The following is an 18801-nucleotide window of genomic DNA, read 5'->3' on the forward strand; positions in this document are numbered from 1 at the left end:
GGGAGAGGAATTGAACTTTTTACTTTACCTTCTGTGTTTAAATCAATATAGCTTGCATATCTTTGAGATCTCTATCCTCTGCTTTTTCCTTCATGTCCTAATATTGGCTACCATGCTGAAGTGTACATTAACGACTTGGTCCTTTTTTATTATTTTCCAGTTTTCAAAATAGTGGATTGGTTTCCTAGTATTCTCCAAAGATGAACAATGAGGGATTTTTGGTAATATTTTGCAGGCATTTAAACATATTACATATGTTTCAATTCACTGCGTTTATTATCTTACTAATGTTCATATTATTCTATCTTTGGCCACTATAAGTCTATTCAAGTTGGTTTCTGAGTTATTATGTACATAATATAATTTGATAGCTCCTTTGCTTTATGGTATGATAAAATGCTTCAAGCACATGTTTTACATTTCCTGCCCCAGACTTGGAATCAGCTCTTTTTTCAAAGAGTCTTGATCCCTGTTAATGGGAAATTGATGTGAGGGTTGGTTATTGTTATTGAGATGATATATTTTTTTCTAGATCCTTTCAGTGGATAGAAGTTGGTATGTTCTAAAAGCATGAAGTCCTAATAGGACCTATTCTTTAGCTAACACCTTGTTAGATATCTTGAGTACTTTAAAAAGGATATAGAAAATACTGTCACTGGTCCTCTGTAAGTTTACAGTTTAATTGGAGTTTACTGATTTTGCCTAAGAATTAAAAAATGTTGAGTAACATGCTTTGAATTAATCCAGAGTCTATCATCCTTTTTTCTACAGGTGAATACTGCTTTTGAGTTCTCTTCATAAGTGCTGGGTTCAGATGATTATACTAATGATTGGGACCTTATTTAGAAAAATAATTAATGAGGAGAAAATGGCAGGCTGGAGTTTTGTTGTCATCAGTAATCTAGATGAAATTGTAACAAATATTTTCTGTTTAGAATTCTATTTTTTTTCCTTCTGTGTACATATCTGCTTGGGAGTTTGAATTATCCAAGTGGAGAATTTTGGATTATTAATTCTGTCTACCTTTTATTTGAATTACTCTCTATATGGAATCTCTTCTCTCCAGCAGTTCTAAGGTTTTCACCTCCAGTTATTGAATTAAAAGCTTAGAATTCATGGAATCTAAATTACATTTAAACAACAACAAAAGGAAACAAAACAAGAAAAATAAGCTTCTTCCTCAATTTGCTTACAAATCAATCAGCTTGCAAAATCTAAAATTTTCCAGTTCTGTTTACAAACCTGGGTTAAGTCTGGGTCTTTTCAGGTTATGGCTTTCAAATTAAGCAAAGTTTCACAAAACATGACATTTTGTTTCCCTTGGTACTTGCATACAAACTTATTTAAACAAATCCAAATCCAGAATAACCATTCAATATTTTGGCTGGTCCCTCCAGAATTGGGTCAGGAGAAATCTTAAAATCAATTCAAATTAGCTTGTTTTGTTAAATTTCACCTGTTTGCAGGTTTCTGTTGGCCTTCATCCCAACCTTTAACTCAGTCCAGGTTTATTTGAAAACCAGATTGCATTGACTTTAGAATTGACCCAAGCTTGTCCAAATGGATCCCACTCAAATAGCAGCCCAGGTTAGTCCAAAACTTATCTCTAGAAATCTCTTTTTTTTTTCTCTTGGGAGAGAAGAATCCAGCTGAATTTTGAGGAGTAAAACTGATTTCAGAAATTTTAGATTTAATAGCCTGTTTTTGAATTTTTACAGTATTTCCATCTTTAATTTAAAAATGTGTTTTTCTAGCAAAAGAGAATCCAACACCGTATATAAACCATGACAGAAGTTTTCTCATTTCTAAGTCTGTCTCTTTATCTTCCCCAGGTCTGGGGCTTAATCATCCCTTTAACTATATCTTCTGACATTCATGATCTGTATCTCTTTTCCACACTCTATATAATTGGAAGAAGTTATTTTTTCTCTTAGTTTTCCAGTTTACCAGCAATTTTAGCTATATCTCTTGAAAATTCACTTCTTCCATGAAGCTATCCAATCAAAATCTATAAAAGGCCAAAAGGCAAAGCATAAGCACACAAATATAACAGAGTTTTCTTCAACCATGTGAATCAACCCAGGTCTTGGTGGTAGTTGTTGTCTGAGCAGTAAGGTTGTAAGGCTCACATTATCACATAGCACACACGAATTCAACCCTTAACACCAAGTAGCAGATTTCCTGCCTCTGAAATGATGAGGATAATGATTTCATTTATTTACCTCCCAGGAATTATTATTTGGAATACAATCAGCTGAATTCAGACAATGCACTGATAACTGTTTGCTTTTAAAAACATTCTGTTGTTTATTTTAAAAGCAACTGGTTGAATTTTGTTCATTAATATATGACTTATGTTAACATTTTCTTGCCCAAGAAGATTATATGTGTTGACACCTCTTATGGCTTCTGGGAGTTCACTTCAGTAGTGAGAATAACAACCAGCAGTAACATACTGTATTACACAGTTTCTTTAAATTCTTCTCAGGCGACCTCTTTTCAACCACGATGTTTTGTTCCAGAGCCCATGCATGAACAATTTTTATATTTTTCCAAAGTAAAAGTTGTTTTCTCCAGGTCTTTCCACTAGGAAGTCATGTTTTCCCTGTGAATGGAACTTGAACTCCAATTGTTCAATTGTAAATTCAAAGCCACAGAATTTGGTCTAAAGTAAACAAAGCACATTCATCTTCTTGTTCCTAATTGCTTGAAATTCTATCCAGGTTTTCTAAAAGTTGATTGAGTCTTACCAACATTTTCTATGAACCACACACGGATTTGGAGTTTATAGACAAACCCAAACCTCTAGAAATAAACCCCAAGAAGAAAGATTCATTTGGTTTCAAGTTTCACTACAAAAATTTAATATAACCTTATTAAAAAAGCACTAAGCAATACCGGATGGAGTGATCTGTTTCCAGCAAAATGTCATGCTTATGTATCATTGCATACTGGTACTAATTTATGTCTTTAAGTCTTGAATGAAGTCCACTCAATGTTTTGCAGTAAATGCAACTATGCACATTTTATTTGTAGATAAAATTCAAATATTGACTTTACATTGTGAAATTACACAAAACAGTGTACTAAATAAAGAACAATATTATATGGATATGGATCTATTCTAAACCATACTCGAATGACAAGATTAACAAGACAAATGATATGGATGCTAATTAGCTAAATATTAATCTATCAACTTCCAAAAGACCTAGAATTATAGAAGTAAAAGGGATTTAGGGATTTTTTTTTTTTTTTTACCATGGTACTTCTTCTGCAGGTAGAAATTAGGTATTACCAAATCCAAGTCATTTATGCCATAAAGAGACTTGGCCCTTACAAATCTTCCCTGATCCTTCCCACATACTTTCTCCTCCCACTGGAACAGACACAGATGTCAAACTCAGAGAATGGCAGAGTCAAAAGACAGAAGGATCTACATAGGCCAGAGGAAATTTGCTGCTGATCAGGACACCCACACTGAACTTATATTAGCAAGAAAAATCTACAGGGTTAAGACATGAATCTTTGGGTGGTTTTCTGTTGTTGTTGTTGCAGATGTTAGCATTATTCTTACTAATACAGAAGGTATTTTACACTCAATCTCTATGTGTGTTATCATACCAAAAATATTATGGTATTAAAACGAACTTTAAATTTATAGGGAGAAAATTTAATACAATCAGCAGTGTCTTAGAATTGTATCATCTAAGGTAGTATTTTTAACAACCATGAGAATTACATTACAGCATAGACCATCTTTATTTAAAATATATATATATATATTTATTTATTTTTGGCTGCATTGGGTCCCACCTGCGGCACACGGGCTTCTCTCTAGTTGTGGTACGCGGGGGCTCCAGAGCCCGTGGGTGCTGTAGTTATGGAACACGGGCTATCTAGTTGTGGCATGCGGGCTTAGTTGCCCTGCAGCATGTGGGATCTTAGTTCCCGACCAGGGATAGAACCTGCGTCCCCTGCACTGGAAGGGGGACTCTCAATCGCTGGACCACAGGGAAGTCCTGATGTAGACCATCTTTAGATTTTCTAGTTGGGGCTAAATAATTTAAGTAATGGTTCCTTTCTAGTAAAGAGACTGACAAAATCACAAAAGAAACCTGCAACTTTCTGGCTTAGACAAAAAGTGAGAAAAAACTCTATTTTTAATCCCCACTCTCCACTTCGTCCACTACTGGCTTTAAAATCTTGCCACGTTGTTTCCCTCTTTTTTTGCTGTGTGAGCTAAGATTGGGACAAGGGATGATGGGCATAAGGGATGAATAAAAGGACTCAGGGAATTTTAGATGAAAAAGCTTGGCCCCCAATTTTTGTTTAATGTGTATAAACTACGCAAAGTATCCTGGATCAAAAAGATGATAAGGACTATTTTAGGTCTTTTTTATTGGTACCAAGGAAAGAAAAAATATGGGGCAGAAATTAAAAACAAATTTCCATGTATATGACTGTTCAAGTGCCTCATGTTGATCTAGGAAATAAAAAAATACATTGTATGTTTGATTAAAAAGTAAACTACTATCAACAAAAAGCAGATCACTAAATATTACCATAGCCAATAATTTAAAAATTATTATAAACCTCTCAATTAACACTTAAGTGCAGTTAAATGGGAGCAAATGTCATTCAACAAGACATGTATATTTGTGAATACTTTTAAGTGTGAAATAACTCTTTACCTACTGAGAGATGTACCGGAAGAAAGTAGAACCATCAAATGGTGGTCACACTATTGGATATTTTTTGAAGCCTATTTTTTTCTCCTTCTTGTATATTCCCTCTTCTCCCTTATTCTTCTACGACTCTGTTCTTTCCATAGCAAATTCTGATATAATCCTCATGTGAATGTTTGCCTTGAGTGATGTGAGGTAATCAACCACTTTGGATAGAATCTTCTAGTAGTTGTCCCTCCAGTACGTCTTCTTATAGGTCCTCTTCTTCTCAGCCTCAATGTTCAGGTTAAGTGCACTCTTTGACTTCCCCAGGCAGAGCTAATTATTTCTCCCTCTCTTTCTAAAGCATTTGATTCTTAACTCTGTTATCCACACACTTACACATATGCATTGATATTGACCAGAAGGTTGAGTACAAAAGGGTAATGAGGTGTTGGCTCAGAGAGGGCACTGAGAGGTCGGTGGAGTTAAACTGAGCTGGGGACCAGGAGCGGTATTGCAGGTGAAGAGCCAAAAGACAGAAGAAGAGCCCAATTCCATCTGGAAATGGGAATTCAAAGGATGCTCAAAACTGGAAGGAGCTGTCATGGTAAGAGGGTCAGGTCAGGAAGTAAAATCATGAAACCCAAAGTGGAAGAATCCTTGAAGTTGCATCAACTGCAAAGAACACATGCGTGGGGCCCAGATATTGCTTTAGCTGGGATTTGCTTCTTGTTTCATCCCCGTGGGGTGTCCTTTGACCATATCTGTCTTCTTTTTTAGCCTGTGAACTTCTGTTGCATCTTCTGTTCACAGTGCTTAATTTACAGATGATCAACCTAGAGGTAGGTCAAAGCTTTTAAGCAGTGAGTATGGACACTGCTTCAATAATACTTTAGTTAGAACATGGAGCAACTCAGTGTCTACCAATCTTACTTTTAAGTCCAGGAACCTGGTTATGCCTTATAAGTACTGTATCTAATTTATATGTAAAGGCCCCAGTATGTCTCGGTGAAGAATCCAAAGTCAGAGGTAGGTTAAATGCACAGAAGACAGGAATCTTAATTTCATGTCCTCTCTTCTTTTGCAGAACAATGAGTGACATGGATGAGGAGAAAGGATCTTTTTTGTGCACAAGACAGTTTCACTGTATAGCAGTCCCAAGACCATGTTGTTGAGAGTGTGAATGAAATTTAGGGTCACATAATCCTGCTTTCAAATCAATGATACTGGCACATTGCCTTCGGTAATTTCCTGATGCCCTATTGCATGTGGGCATAGGACTATAATGCTTTAACAATGGCAGTGGGTTTAACTGCATCTTCAGTCAAACCTAAATGAAGCAAATTTTTACCATGTCTGTACCTGTAACTCTAGTCATTTGGTCTTAGGCTTCATGAAAGTTTGTTTAAAAAACTACACACGCACACAGGTGTGTGCACACACACACACCCACATTTATTTAGCATCTATATAAGTACCACACTGTTTTAGATTTTACAGTGATAGAGAAACAGGTTAAAAGTGAAAGACATAGTTTAGGTGTAAAGCAGCATTTTGAAGCTAGTGGTAACAACTTAGTAATGAATAGTGAAATGAATTCAGTTGATTATGATTGGCATTAAAAAAGAAAGAAAGGAAACAGTATAGAATAAAACAGAAGAATAAATAGAGTACCTCCCATGTAATAAGGAGTATTGTTTTCTGGAACATTATTTTCCATATGTATGCATGTGTGTACTGGGTCATGATATAAAAGAGATTCCTTACTGTGTATCATAATCAAAAGAATTTAAGAGCCACTGCTTAAGGAGTTCTGCTATAGAAACACTGGAATTTACATGATAATCTTTGGGGCACTAGAGACCCTCCCCCCCATGCAGATTTTTATTTGTGAAATTCCTAAGAAAGGTATTTTTAAATGTCAGACAAATTCAAAAAAAGTCCATGCATTTATTAGTTTTCACAATTCCAATGTAACGTATCTCATAGAAATTAAGAAAAGATTAAACATTTTTGCACTGAAAGCAAAAAAAAAATTTTTCCTCAAAAATGCAAGCAAATGACTTTTGCACATGTGAAAATTCTTGAAGTTCATCTTTAAAACTTAAATTTAATAGAAATTAATATTCCATAAAATTATCTAACTGAACAGACATACTATTCTTTCCTTATTCTTTTGTTGTTGAGCTTGGTTTGAGTAAAGAAACTTTTGGTCTCAATGTATATGTTCTTCAAAAGTTAATGGAAAAAGAGTTAATAGATATGTAGACATAAACATGAATAGAAAAATCTCTGTAATATAGTAACAGACATTTTCTTACAAATACATATATGACCATAATGGCCAAAGAATGTATTGAAATAGAAGTGAATTTTATACCTTGAAATCGTGGTAGAAACAGTCATTTACTGGTTCTGTTTTGTTTATCAAAAACATTTGACAACACTGTAAATCAACTATACTCCAATGAAAAATAAAACAAAACATTTGAATATTTTAAGTTTGATTACACTCAGTTATTTTTTAATGATATTGATGATTCAGCTTATATTTTATTAGTATTGGATTCTTCATCCTGCCAATTTTTTGTGATAGTATTGACTACATTTTATTGTTTCATTTGAATAAAATTTAAATGGAAGACATACAAGAAGAAGGTGCTACAAATAGATTTAAAAGTTTAATTCTTAATTTTTCCCCATCCAGTCAGAGAAGAGCACAGGGTATGTTTACATGTTTTATTTGGGTGGCTCTCTTGGTCTACCATTCTACATGGGAGAGGGCTAGAATTGCAAATGTACCCAGATTATGGAATTTTCCTTCTAAATAAGGCTGCCAAATATTTATAAGTTTTACATGATTTTACATTTTAGTTTTTGCCACCAGAACTTCCAGTACAAGTATACGGATTATGGTCAGCAGTATTTGGGTAAGACATTTGGGCAAGTTTCTTTGCAGCTCTCTGTTGTATAGGCTTCAGTAACTTTTAGAGACCACTTGATAGAACAGTCAGGATGAACTAAAATCATCCAACCGGTGCTGCCTATGTTTAACCTCGTTGAACCTCGATGGAGCTGCTTTTCAATTTAATTCAATTGAGATTTCTTTTCTTTTCTTTTCTTTTTGCGGTATGCATGCCTCTCACTGTTGTGGCCTCTTCCGTTGCGGAGCACAGGCTCTGGACGCGCAGCCTCAGCAGCCATGGCTCACGGGCCCAGCCGCTCCGCGGCATGTGGGATCTTCCCAGACCCAGGGCACAAACCGTGTCCCCTGCATCGGCAAGCGGACTCTCAACCACTGCGCCACCAGGGAAGCCCCAATTGAGATTTAAAAACTCAACTCCTTAACTAATTTGGTGCTATGTATAAGGTTTTAAGGCCCATGGTATCTGGAAAACTTTGGTATTCAGTCTCTTTATTAAAATTTTACAATGACCAATCTTTAAATATGAACCAGTTTAAAAAAGAAAAAAATAATCCTATTTAGTGCTTTAGTATCTCAGTCTTCGAAGGATTCCATGATGCTTTAATGTCTTTTTCAAAACTCTGATATTCATTACACCTTGAAGGCATGCAGCCTGTTTCATACTTGCCTTGACTAAATATTGGGACCTCTGAGGGCATTTTGAGGTATTTAACTATTACTGGTTAGTTGGAAGAAGAAAGGTTGATGAGCCTTAAGCATCTTCTGGACAAGGATGCTGCTTTCAGAAAGAAAACCTTTCCAAGGCGGTTTGACGGTTTCACATTGAAGCCTGAAGCTGCAATGACTTAGGTTGTTTCTTACATTTGGTTTTAAGTAAACAAAACAACCAGAAACTTTTGACTTGTGATACTCTACCGTGAAGGACACGGTGACAGCAGGAGTAGTGGAATAGTCTGTCCCTGTAAACATTTAAGAGTCTTCTATGAATTTTGGTGAGTGATCATTAAACTGTTTTCCAACTTAAAAAAAAAAAAAGTGTTGAGTGTTTTGACTTTATACAGTACAACTTACTCAGAATGTAGAAAGTCTCTATGATGATAAGGAGATTGTGAGACATTAATTTGTGATTAATAAACGTATGATAATGGTCATTTCTTTTTTTAAATTGAAGTACAGTTGATTTACAATATTGTGTTAGTTTCAGGTACACCGCAAAGTGATTCAGTTTCATATATATGTATATATTCAGATTATTTTACATTATAGGTTATTACAAGATATTGAATATAGTTCCTTGTGCTATACTGTAAATCCTTGTTGCTTATCTATTTTATGTATAGTAGTTTGTATTTGTAAATCCCATACTCTTAATTTATCCCCTTCTTCCCTTTCTCCAAGTTTGTTTCCGATGTCTCTGAGCCTGTTTCTGTTTTGTATAAGATTCATTTGTATCTCTTTTTAGATTCCACAAATAAGTGATGTCATATGGTACTTGTCTCTCTCTGTCTGGCTTACTTCACTTGTATGATATTCTCCAGGCCCATCCATGTTGCTGCAAATGATAATGGCCATTTCTTGAGCGCTTACAATGCACTAGGAAATACATTTAGTGATATGTACCTACTCTCATTTGATTGTTAACGGAGAATTATTTACATTGTGCATTAACCAAAAAACACATTTTCTCTTATTGGTAGCATCACTCTAGTAACAACAGCAGTAGCCATCATTTTCTTTTCTTTTTTTTTTTTTTAACATCTTTATTGGGGGTATAATTGCTTTACAATGGTGTGTTAGTTTCTGCTTTATAACAAAGTGAATCAGTTATATATATACATATGTTCCCATATCTCTTCCCTCTTGCGTCTCCCTCCCTCCCACCCTCCCTATCCCACCCCTCCAGGCGGTCACAAAGCACTGAGCTGATATCCCTGTGCTATGTGGCTGCTTCCCACTAGCTATCTACCTTACGTTTGATAGTGTATATATGTCCATGCCTCTCTCTCGCTTTGTCACAGCTCACCCTTCCCCCTCTCCATATCCTCAAGTCCATTCTCCAGTAGGTCTGTGTCTTTATTCCTGTCTTACCCCTAGGTTCTTCATGACATTTTTTTTCTTAAATTCCATATATATGTGTTAGCATATGGTATTTGTCTTTCTCTTTCTGACTTACTTCACTCTGTATGACAGACTCTAGGTCTATCCACCTCATTACAAATAGCTCAATTTCGTTTCTTTTTATGGCTGAGTAATATTCCATTGTATATATGTGCCACATCTTCTTTATCCATTCATCCGATGATGGGCACTTAGGTTGTTTCCATCTAGTAGCCATCATTTTCTGGATGATTACTATGTGCCAGGTAGTTTATGTGAATTAACATATTCAATCATAAAAAACTCTCCAAGGTATACTGTATTATTGTCATTCTCATTTTTATGAGTGAACATACTGAGATGTAGTCTAACCTCCAGGGAGAACTTTTTCTTTCCTCAATGACTTTTGAACCTATATCAGACTTATCTCTCCTCTTCGTCATCTTCCCTCATCCTTTGAGGATATTCTCAAGACACTGAGGATGCAGAGGAAGGATTTGTTGAACTGAACCAAATTAAAGTTTACTATTTACTGTAGGTCACAGGGAACTCTACTCAATATTCTGCATAACCTATATGAGAAAAGAGTCTGAAAAAGAATGAATATATGTGTATGTATAACTGAATCACTTTGCTGTACACCTGAAATTAACACAACATTGTAAATCAACTATACTCCAATAAAATTAAAAAATGAATAAAAGTATGGAATTTTTATTAAAAAAGAGTTTACTATTTCCCATGCTGGCCTAGGGGCCCTTTTTATGCTTTGCTGGTATCCTCTTCATGTCTTTATATTTGCATTTACCATTTGCTGTTGTGGTATGTGGACTTCATTTTTGAAAAAATTTACAAATAATATTCCTTTTAAGTAAATAGTCACCTTATTTTCAAAATTGCTACACCAGTCATGATATAGCAGAGGTGAAGCATTTTAGTAAATCCTGACATTGAGCAGGGGAGAGGTTAAGGGACTAAAGCATGAGTGAGCTTCTTAAGGGGAAAACCTATCAAAAGGAGTAGAATTTTATTCCTGTCTTACCCCTAGGTTCTTCATGACATTTTTTTTTTCTTAAATTCCATATATATGTGTTAGCATATGGTATTTGTCTTTCTCTTTCTGACTTACTTCACTCTGTATGACATAAAGCAGAAACTAACACACCATTGTAAAGCAATTATACCCCAATAAAGATGTTAAAAAAAAGAGTAGAATTTTAATATTTCAGCACTGGAGGCCAGTCATGAATATGACATTGAGAACATTAAAGGGAGTCGTTGGGGTACAAGATGGTGTGTTCTGGCAAAGAATATATGTCTGAGGAGACATTCTGGATTGTGAAAGTTTCCACACGGGACATTTTCCAAGGAGCCAAAAATATATTGGAATCCATAAGTGTCAGTTGCTTGCATAGGTTTTTAAACCATTTTAAAGTAGGAATATAGAGCCCTTGACCTAAACAAAAGCTGACTGCTCAGCCAGATCCACATGCCCTTGGATCATCTAAGACACTTACCTGAACTCGTCTTGGTTTAAATCCTGTTTTTAATCACCGCTGAGCTGCAATTCTTAGATGCTGGAAGGCAGATGAGGTAAAAATGTGTGGAGTACATGTCTTTTCAGCAACATGGCACTACGCTGAGAATATTTGTGGCTCAAGTTAAAGTTCAGGTCAGTCAGTGCCATTTAATGAATTCTAGGTTAGTAATGATAAACAGTGACTCACTAACACTGTTTATTTTCTATGCTTGAGACTTGACTTTGGAGTGGGCCCTATAAACACACATGCACTACGAACAGGACTGGCATTAACGTAATAGTCTGTGATACCAAGAAAATCTGGTCTGAAACATCAGCTCTGCCTTAAATGAACAGCTCCCTTCATTTCTTATTACAAGAAACCATGGAAAATTATACTTAAGAGCAGCAGCCTCATTTAAAGAGCTTCTATACTAGGTACACCTTTAAGGTCGCTTAATAAATTCTACAACTATATCTCAGATGGGATATAGTATGTGTTGTCTGTCTCCTAATTATTTTTCTGCTTGGTGAAGCTTATAAGTGGTAGAGAACTTTGCATGATAATTCAATATTTTGATTTTCATCCTTTAGCTCTACCATTGATTCCCATAGTGAACTGTGACTTTTGACTAATAATTGTTCAAATTGCTACTAGCAAAGTCAAGAAGTTAACTCACTGTGAGATAATTCATGTTTCAAAGCTATAGCAGGGCTTTCATAAAGTACCAATTGGTAACTGTGTGCAGTTAACTCATAAGGGGAGGTTTACTTAGAATAATGACTGTTGGTCAGGCCCGCCACGTATCTTAGCTGCTTATTCTTGGAGTCATAATAATATAATTTTGTCTGCTGATGTAATGCTTAGTTGCAGTTGTCGTAATTGAAAAAAAATTCTGTATCAATTCCTCTTGCGTGATGACATTTTTAGGCTTTGATCAATACAAAATACCAAAGAAAAGTGTATATGTTTGATTAATCAGAGAGAAATTGTGACTTAGTAATATCATTCTAGAACAACGGCACTGGTGACACCTCGACCAATGCAGCCTTTATCCCTAGGAACAACTCCTGTCCTCATTCCCTGTTCCTTTATTCTGTTGGCAAATTGGTCTAGGCAATAAGAAAAGTACTTATCTCTTTACCTCTCTTCTTAAAATCAGACCTGATTGCAAGCCTAAAAGCTTCTATTTCTCCTCTGGACTTGAGCCTTATCAACTTTCTCAGCTTTCCAGAATCAAATGGACTTTCCCAAACTAAACTACCTACAGTACAAATTACACCTCCATTCAGACACAACCTACTAAGTATACTTCATATTTTGAATCCTTCTACAGTTCTGATCAACTCAAATCACTAACACTCCAGCCCTGTAATGCTTCAAAATAAGAGAAGAGGGGAGGACAGGGAGATATATCTGCTTCTTTCTCTTTTTTTAAAATTGAAGTATAGTTAACTTACAATATTATATCAGTTTCAGGTGTACAACAGAGAGATTTGACATTTTTACAGATTACGCTCCATATAAAGTAATTATAAAATATTGGCTATATTCCCTGTGCTCTACATTACATCCTTGTATCTTATTTATCTAATACCTAGGAGTTTGTATCTCTTAATCCCATACCCCTATCTTGCCCCTCACCCATTCCTGCATCCCTTCCCTCTCCCCACTGGTAACCATTATTTTGTTCTCTGTATCTGTGAGTCTGTTTCTATTTTATTATATACATTTGTGTTTTTTATTTTTTAGATTTCACATATAAGTGAAACCATACAGTATTTGTCTTTATCTGGCCTATTTCACTAAGCATAATACCCTCCAGGTCCATCCATTTGGTTGCAAATGGCAAAATTTCATTCTTTTTAATGGGTGAGTAATATTCCATATGGCAGTGTAATAGTCCATACAGATACTATATATATATATATATATATATATATATATATATATATATATATACACTATATATATATATATATATACACACTATGTATATACATATATATATCACATTTTTATCCATTCATCTGTTTTTTAATTTAATTTTATTTATTTTTTTATACAGCAGGTTCTTATTAGTCATCCATTTTATACACATCAGTGTATACATGTCAATCCCAATCTCACAATTCATCCCACCACCACCCCACCATCCTGCTACTTTCCCCCCTTGGTGTCCACACGTTTGTTCTCTACATCTGTGTCTCTATTTCTGCCCTGCAAACCAGTTTATCTGTACCATTTTTCTAGGTTCCATATATATGGGTTAATATACAATATTTGTTTTTCTCTTTCTGACTTACTTCACTCTGTATGACAGTCTCTAGATTCATCCATGTCTCTACAAATGACGCAATTTTGTTCTTTTAATGGCTGAGTAATATTCCATTGTATATATGTACCACAGCTTCTTTATCCATTCATCTGTTGATGGACACTTAGGTTGCTTCCATGTCCTGGCTACTGTAAATAGAGCTGCAATGAACATTGTGTTACATGACTCTTTTTGAATTATGGTTTTCTCAGGGTATATGCCCAGTGGTAGGATTGCTGGGTCGTATGGTAATTCTTTAAGGAACCTCCATACTGTTCTCCAAAGTGGCTGTATCAATTTACATTCCCACCAACAGTGCAAGAGGGTTCCCTTTTCTGCACATCCTCTCCAGCATTTGTTGTTTGTAGGTTTCCTGCTGATGCCCATTCTAACTGGTGTGAGGTGACACCTCACTGTAGTTTTGATTTGCATTTCTCTAATAATTAGTGATGCTGAGCAGTTTTCATGTGCTTCTTGGCCATCTGTATGTCCTCTTTGGAGAAATGTCTATTTAGGTCTTCTGCCCATTTTTTGATTGGGTTGTTTGTTTTTTTAATATTGAGCTGCATGAGCTGTTTATATATTTTGGAGATTAATCCTTTGTCCATTGATTCGTTTGCAAATATTTTCTCCCATACTGAGGGTTGTCTTTTCATCTTGTTTGTAGTTTCCTTTGCTTTTCAAATGCTTTCAAGTTTCATTAAGTCTCATTTGTTTATTTTTGTTTTTATTTCCATTACTCTAGGAGGTGGATCAAAAAATATCTTGCTGTGATTTATACCAAAGAGTGTTCTTCCTATGTTTTCTGTTAAGAATTTTATAGTGTCCAGTCTTACATTTAGGTCTCTAATCATTTTGGAGTTTATTTTTGTGTATGTTGTTAGGGAGTGTTCTCATTTCATTCTTTTACATGTAGCTGTCCAGTTTTCCCAGCACCACCTATTGAAGAGACTGTCTTTTCTCCATTGTATATCCTTGCCTCCTTTGTCATAGATTAGTAGATCATAGGTGCCTGGGTTTATCTCTGGGCTTTCTATCCTGTTCCACTGATCTATATTTCTGTTTTTGTGTCAGTACCATATTGTCTTGATTACTGTAGCTTTGTAGTATAGTCTGAAGATAGGAAGTCTGATTCCTCCAGCTCCATTTTTTTCCCTCAAGACTGCTTTGGCTATTTGGGGTCTTTTGTGTCTCCATAAAAATTTTTAAGATTTTTTGTTCTAGTTCTGTAAAAAATGCCATTGGTAATTTGATAAGGATTGCATGGAATCTGTAGATTGCTTTGGGTAGTACAGTCATTTTCACAATATTGACTCTTACAATCCAAGAACATGGTGTATCTCTCCATGTGTTGGTATCATCTTTCATTTCGTTCATCAGTGTCTTATAGTTTTCTGCATACAGGTCTTTTGTCTCCCTGGGTAGGTTTTTTTTTTTTTTTTTTTTTGCGGGCCTCTCACTGTTGTGGCCTCTCCCGTTGTGGAGCACAGGCTCCGGGCGCGCAGGCATAGCGGCCATGGCTCATGGGCCCAGCCGCTCCATGGCATGTGGGATCTTCCCGGACCGGGGCACGAACCTGTGTCCCCTGCATCGGCAGGCGGACTCTCAACCACTGCGCCACCAGGGAAGCCCCCTGGGTAGGTTTATTCCTAGGTATTTTATTCTTTTTGTTGCAATGGTAAATGGGAGTGTTTCCCTAATTTCTCTTTCAGATTTTTCATCATTAGTGTATAGGAATACAAGAGATTTCTGTGCATTAATTTTGTATCCTGCAACTTTACCAAATTCATTTATTAGCTCTAGTAGTTTTCTGGTGGCATCTTTAGGATTATCCATGTATAGTATCATGTCATCTGCAAACAGTGACAGTTTTACTTCTTCTTTTCCAATTTATATTCCTTTTACTTCTTTTTCTTCTCTGATTGCCATGGATAAGACTTTCAAAACTATGTTGAATAACAGTGGCGAGAGTGGACCTCCTTGTCTCGCTCCTGATCTTAGAGGAAATGCTTTCAGTTTTTCACCATTGAGAATGATGTTTGCTGTGGGTTTGTCATATATGGCCTTTATTATGTTGAGGTAGGTTCCCTCTATGCCCACTTTCTAGAGAGTTTTCATCATAAATGGGTGTTGAATTTTGTCAAAAGCTTTTTCTGCATCTATTGAGATGATCATATGGTTTTCCTCCTTCAATTTGTTAACATGGTGCATCACATTGATTGATTTGCATATATTGAAGAACCCTTGCATCCGTGGGATAAATCCCACTTGATCATGGTGTACAATCCTTTTAATGTGTTTTGTATTCTGTTTGCTAGTATTTTGTTGAGTACTTTTGCATCTATATTCATCTGTGATATTGGTCTGTAATCTTCTTTTCTTGTAGTCCCTTTGTCTGTTTTTGGTATCAGGGTGATGGTGGCCTCATAGAATGAATTTGGGAGTGTTCCTTCCTCTGCAATTTTTTGGAAGAGTTTGAGAAGGATGGGTGTTAGCTCTTCTCTAAATGTTTGATAGAATTCACCTGTGAAGCCATCGGGTCCTGGGCTTTTGTTTGTTGGAAGATTTTTAATCACAGTTTCAATTTCATTACTTGTGATTGGTCTGTTCATATTTTCTATTTCTTCCTGGTTCAGTCTTGGAAGGTTATACCTTCTAAGAATTTGTCCATTTCTTCCAGGTTGTCCATTTTATTGGCATAGAGTTGCTTGTAGTAGTCTCTTAGGATGCTTTGTATTTCTGTGGTGTCTGTTGTAACTTCTCCTTCTTCATTTCTAATTTTACTGATCTGAGTCCTTTCCCTCTTTTTCTTGATGAGTCTGGCTAATGGTTTATCAATTTTGTTTATCTTCTCAAAGAACCAGCTTTTACTTTTATTGATCTTTGCTATTGTTTTCTTTGTTTATATTTCATTTATTTCTGCTCTGATCTTTATGATTTCTTTTTTCTGCTAACTTTGGGTTTTATTGGTTCTTCTTTCTCTGGTTCCTTTAGGTGAAACGTGAGATTGTTTATTTGAGATTTTTCTTGTTTCTTGAGGTAGGCTTGTATAGCTATACACTTCCCTCTTAGAACTGCTTTTGCTTCATCCCATAGGTTTTGGATTGTTGTGTTTTCAATATCATTTGTCTCTAGGTATTTTTTGATTTCCTCTTTGATTTCTTCAGTGATCTCTTGGTTATTTAGTAACGTATTGTTTAGCCTCCATGTGTTTGTGTTCTTTACATTTTTTTCTGTGAAACTGATTTCTAATCTCATAGTGTTGTGGTCAGAAAAGATGCTTGATATGATTTCAATTTTCTTAAATTTACTGAGGTTTGATTTGTGACCCAATATGTGATTTACCCTGGAGAATGTTCTGTGCACACTTGAGAAGAAAGTGTAATCTGCTGGTTTTGGATGGAATGTCCTATAAATATCAATTAAATCTATCTGGTCTGTTGTGTCATTTAAAGCTTGTGTTTCGTTTTTAATTTTCTGCTTGGATGATCTGTCCATTGTTGTAAGTGAGGTGTTAAAGTCCCCCACTATTATTGTGTTACTGTCGATTTCCTCTTTTATAGCTATTAGCAGTTGCCTTATGTATTGAGGGGCTCCTATGTTGGGTGCATATATATTTATAATTGTTATATCTTCTTCTTGGATTGATACCTTGATCATTATGTAGTGTTATTCCTTGTCTCTTGTAACATTCTTTATTTTAAAGTCTATTTTATCTGATATGAGTATTGCTACTCTAGCTTTCTTTTGATTTCCATTTGCATGGAATACCTTTTTCTATCCCCTCACTTTCAGTCTGAATGTGTCCCTAGGTCTGCAGTGGGTCACTTGTAGAAAGCATATATATGGGTCTTGTTTTTGTATCCATTCAGTGAGCCTGTGTCTTTTGGTTTGAGCATTGAATTCATGTTTTAGGCAATTATAGATATGTATGTTCCTATTACCATTTTCTAAATTGTTTTGGGTTTTTTTGTAGGTCCTTTCCTTCTCTGTGTTTCCCACTTGGAGAAGTTCCTTTAGCATTTGCTGTAGAGTTGGTTTGGTGGTGCTGAATTCTCTTAGCTTTTGCTTGTCTGTAAGGCTTTTGATTTCTACATCGAATCCGAATGAGATCCTTGCCGGGTAGAATAATCTTCGTTGTAGGTTCTTCCCTTTCATCACTTTAAGTATATCATTCCACTACCTTCTGGCCTGTAGAGTTTCTGCTGAGAAATTAGCTGTTAACCTTTTGGGAGTTCCCTTGTATGTTATTTGCCATTTTTCCCTTGCTGCTTTCAATAATTTTTCTTTGTGTTTAATTTTTGCCATTCTGATTACTATGTGTCTCGGTATGTTTCTCCTTGGGTTTATCCTGTAAGGGACTCTCTGTGCTTCCTGGATTTGGGTGACTATTTCCTTTCCCCTGTTAGGGAAGTTTTCGACTATAATCTCTTCAAATATTTTCTCAGGTCCTTTCTCTCTCTCTTCTCCTTCTGGGACCCCTATAATGCATATATTGCTGCATTTAATGTTATCCCAGTGGTCTCTTAGGCTGTCTTCATTTCTTTCCATTTTTATTTCTTTATTCTGTTCCACAGCAGTGAATTCCACCATTCTGTCTTCCAGGTCACTTATCTGTTCTTCTGCCTCAGTTATTCTGCTATTGATTCCTTCTAGTGTATTTTTATTTACAGTTATTGTGTTGTCCATCTCTGTTTGTATGTTAATTCTTCTAGATCTTTGTTAAACATTTCTTGCATATTCTTGATCTTTGCCTCCATTCTTTTTCCAAGTCCTGGATCATCCTCACTATCATTATTCTGAATTCTTTTTTGGAAAGTTGCCTATCTCCACATTATTTAGTTGTTTTTCTGGGGTTTTATCTTGTTCCTTCATCTGGTACATAGCCTCCTGACTTTTCATCTTGTCTATCATTCTGTGAATGTGGTTTTTGTTCCACAGGCTGCTGGATTGTAGTTCTTCTTGCTTCTGCTGTCTTCCCTCTGGTGGATGAGTCTATCTAAGAGGCTTGTGCAAGTTTCCTGATGGAGAGGGACTGGTGGTGGGTAGAGCTGGCTGTTGCTCTGATGGGTAGAGCTCAGTACAACTTTAATAATCTGCTTGTCTGCTGATGGGTGGTGCTGGGTTCCCTCCCTGTTGGTTGTTTGGCCTGAGGCAACCCAACACTGTAGCGTACCAGGCTCTTTTGTTGGGCTAATGGCAGACTTTCGGAGGGCTCACGCCAAGGACTACTTCCCAGAACTTCTGCTGCCAGTGTCCTTGTCCTCACGG

The sequence above is a fragment of the Phocoena sinus genome, chromosome 17, assembly GCF_008692025.1.
Source record: "Phocoena sinus isolate mPhoSin1 chromosome 17, mPhoSin1.pri, whole genome shotgun sequence".
NCBI lineage: Eukaryota > Metazoa > Chordata > Mammalia > Artiodactyla > Phocoenidae > Phocoena > Phocoena sinus.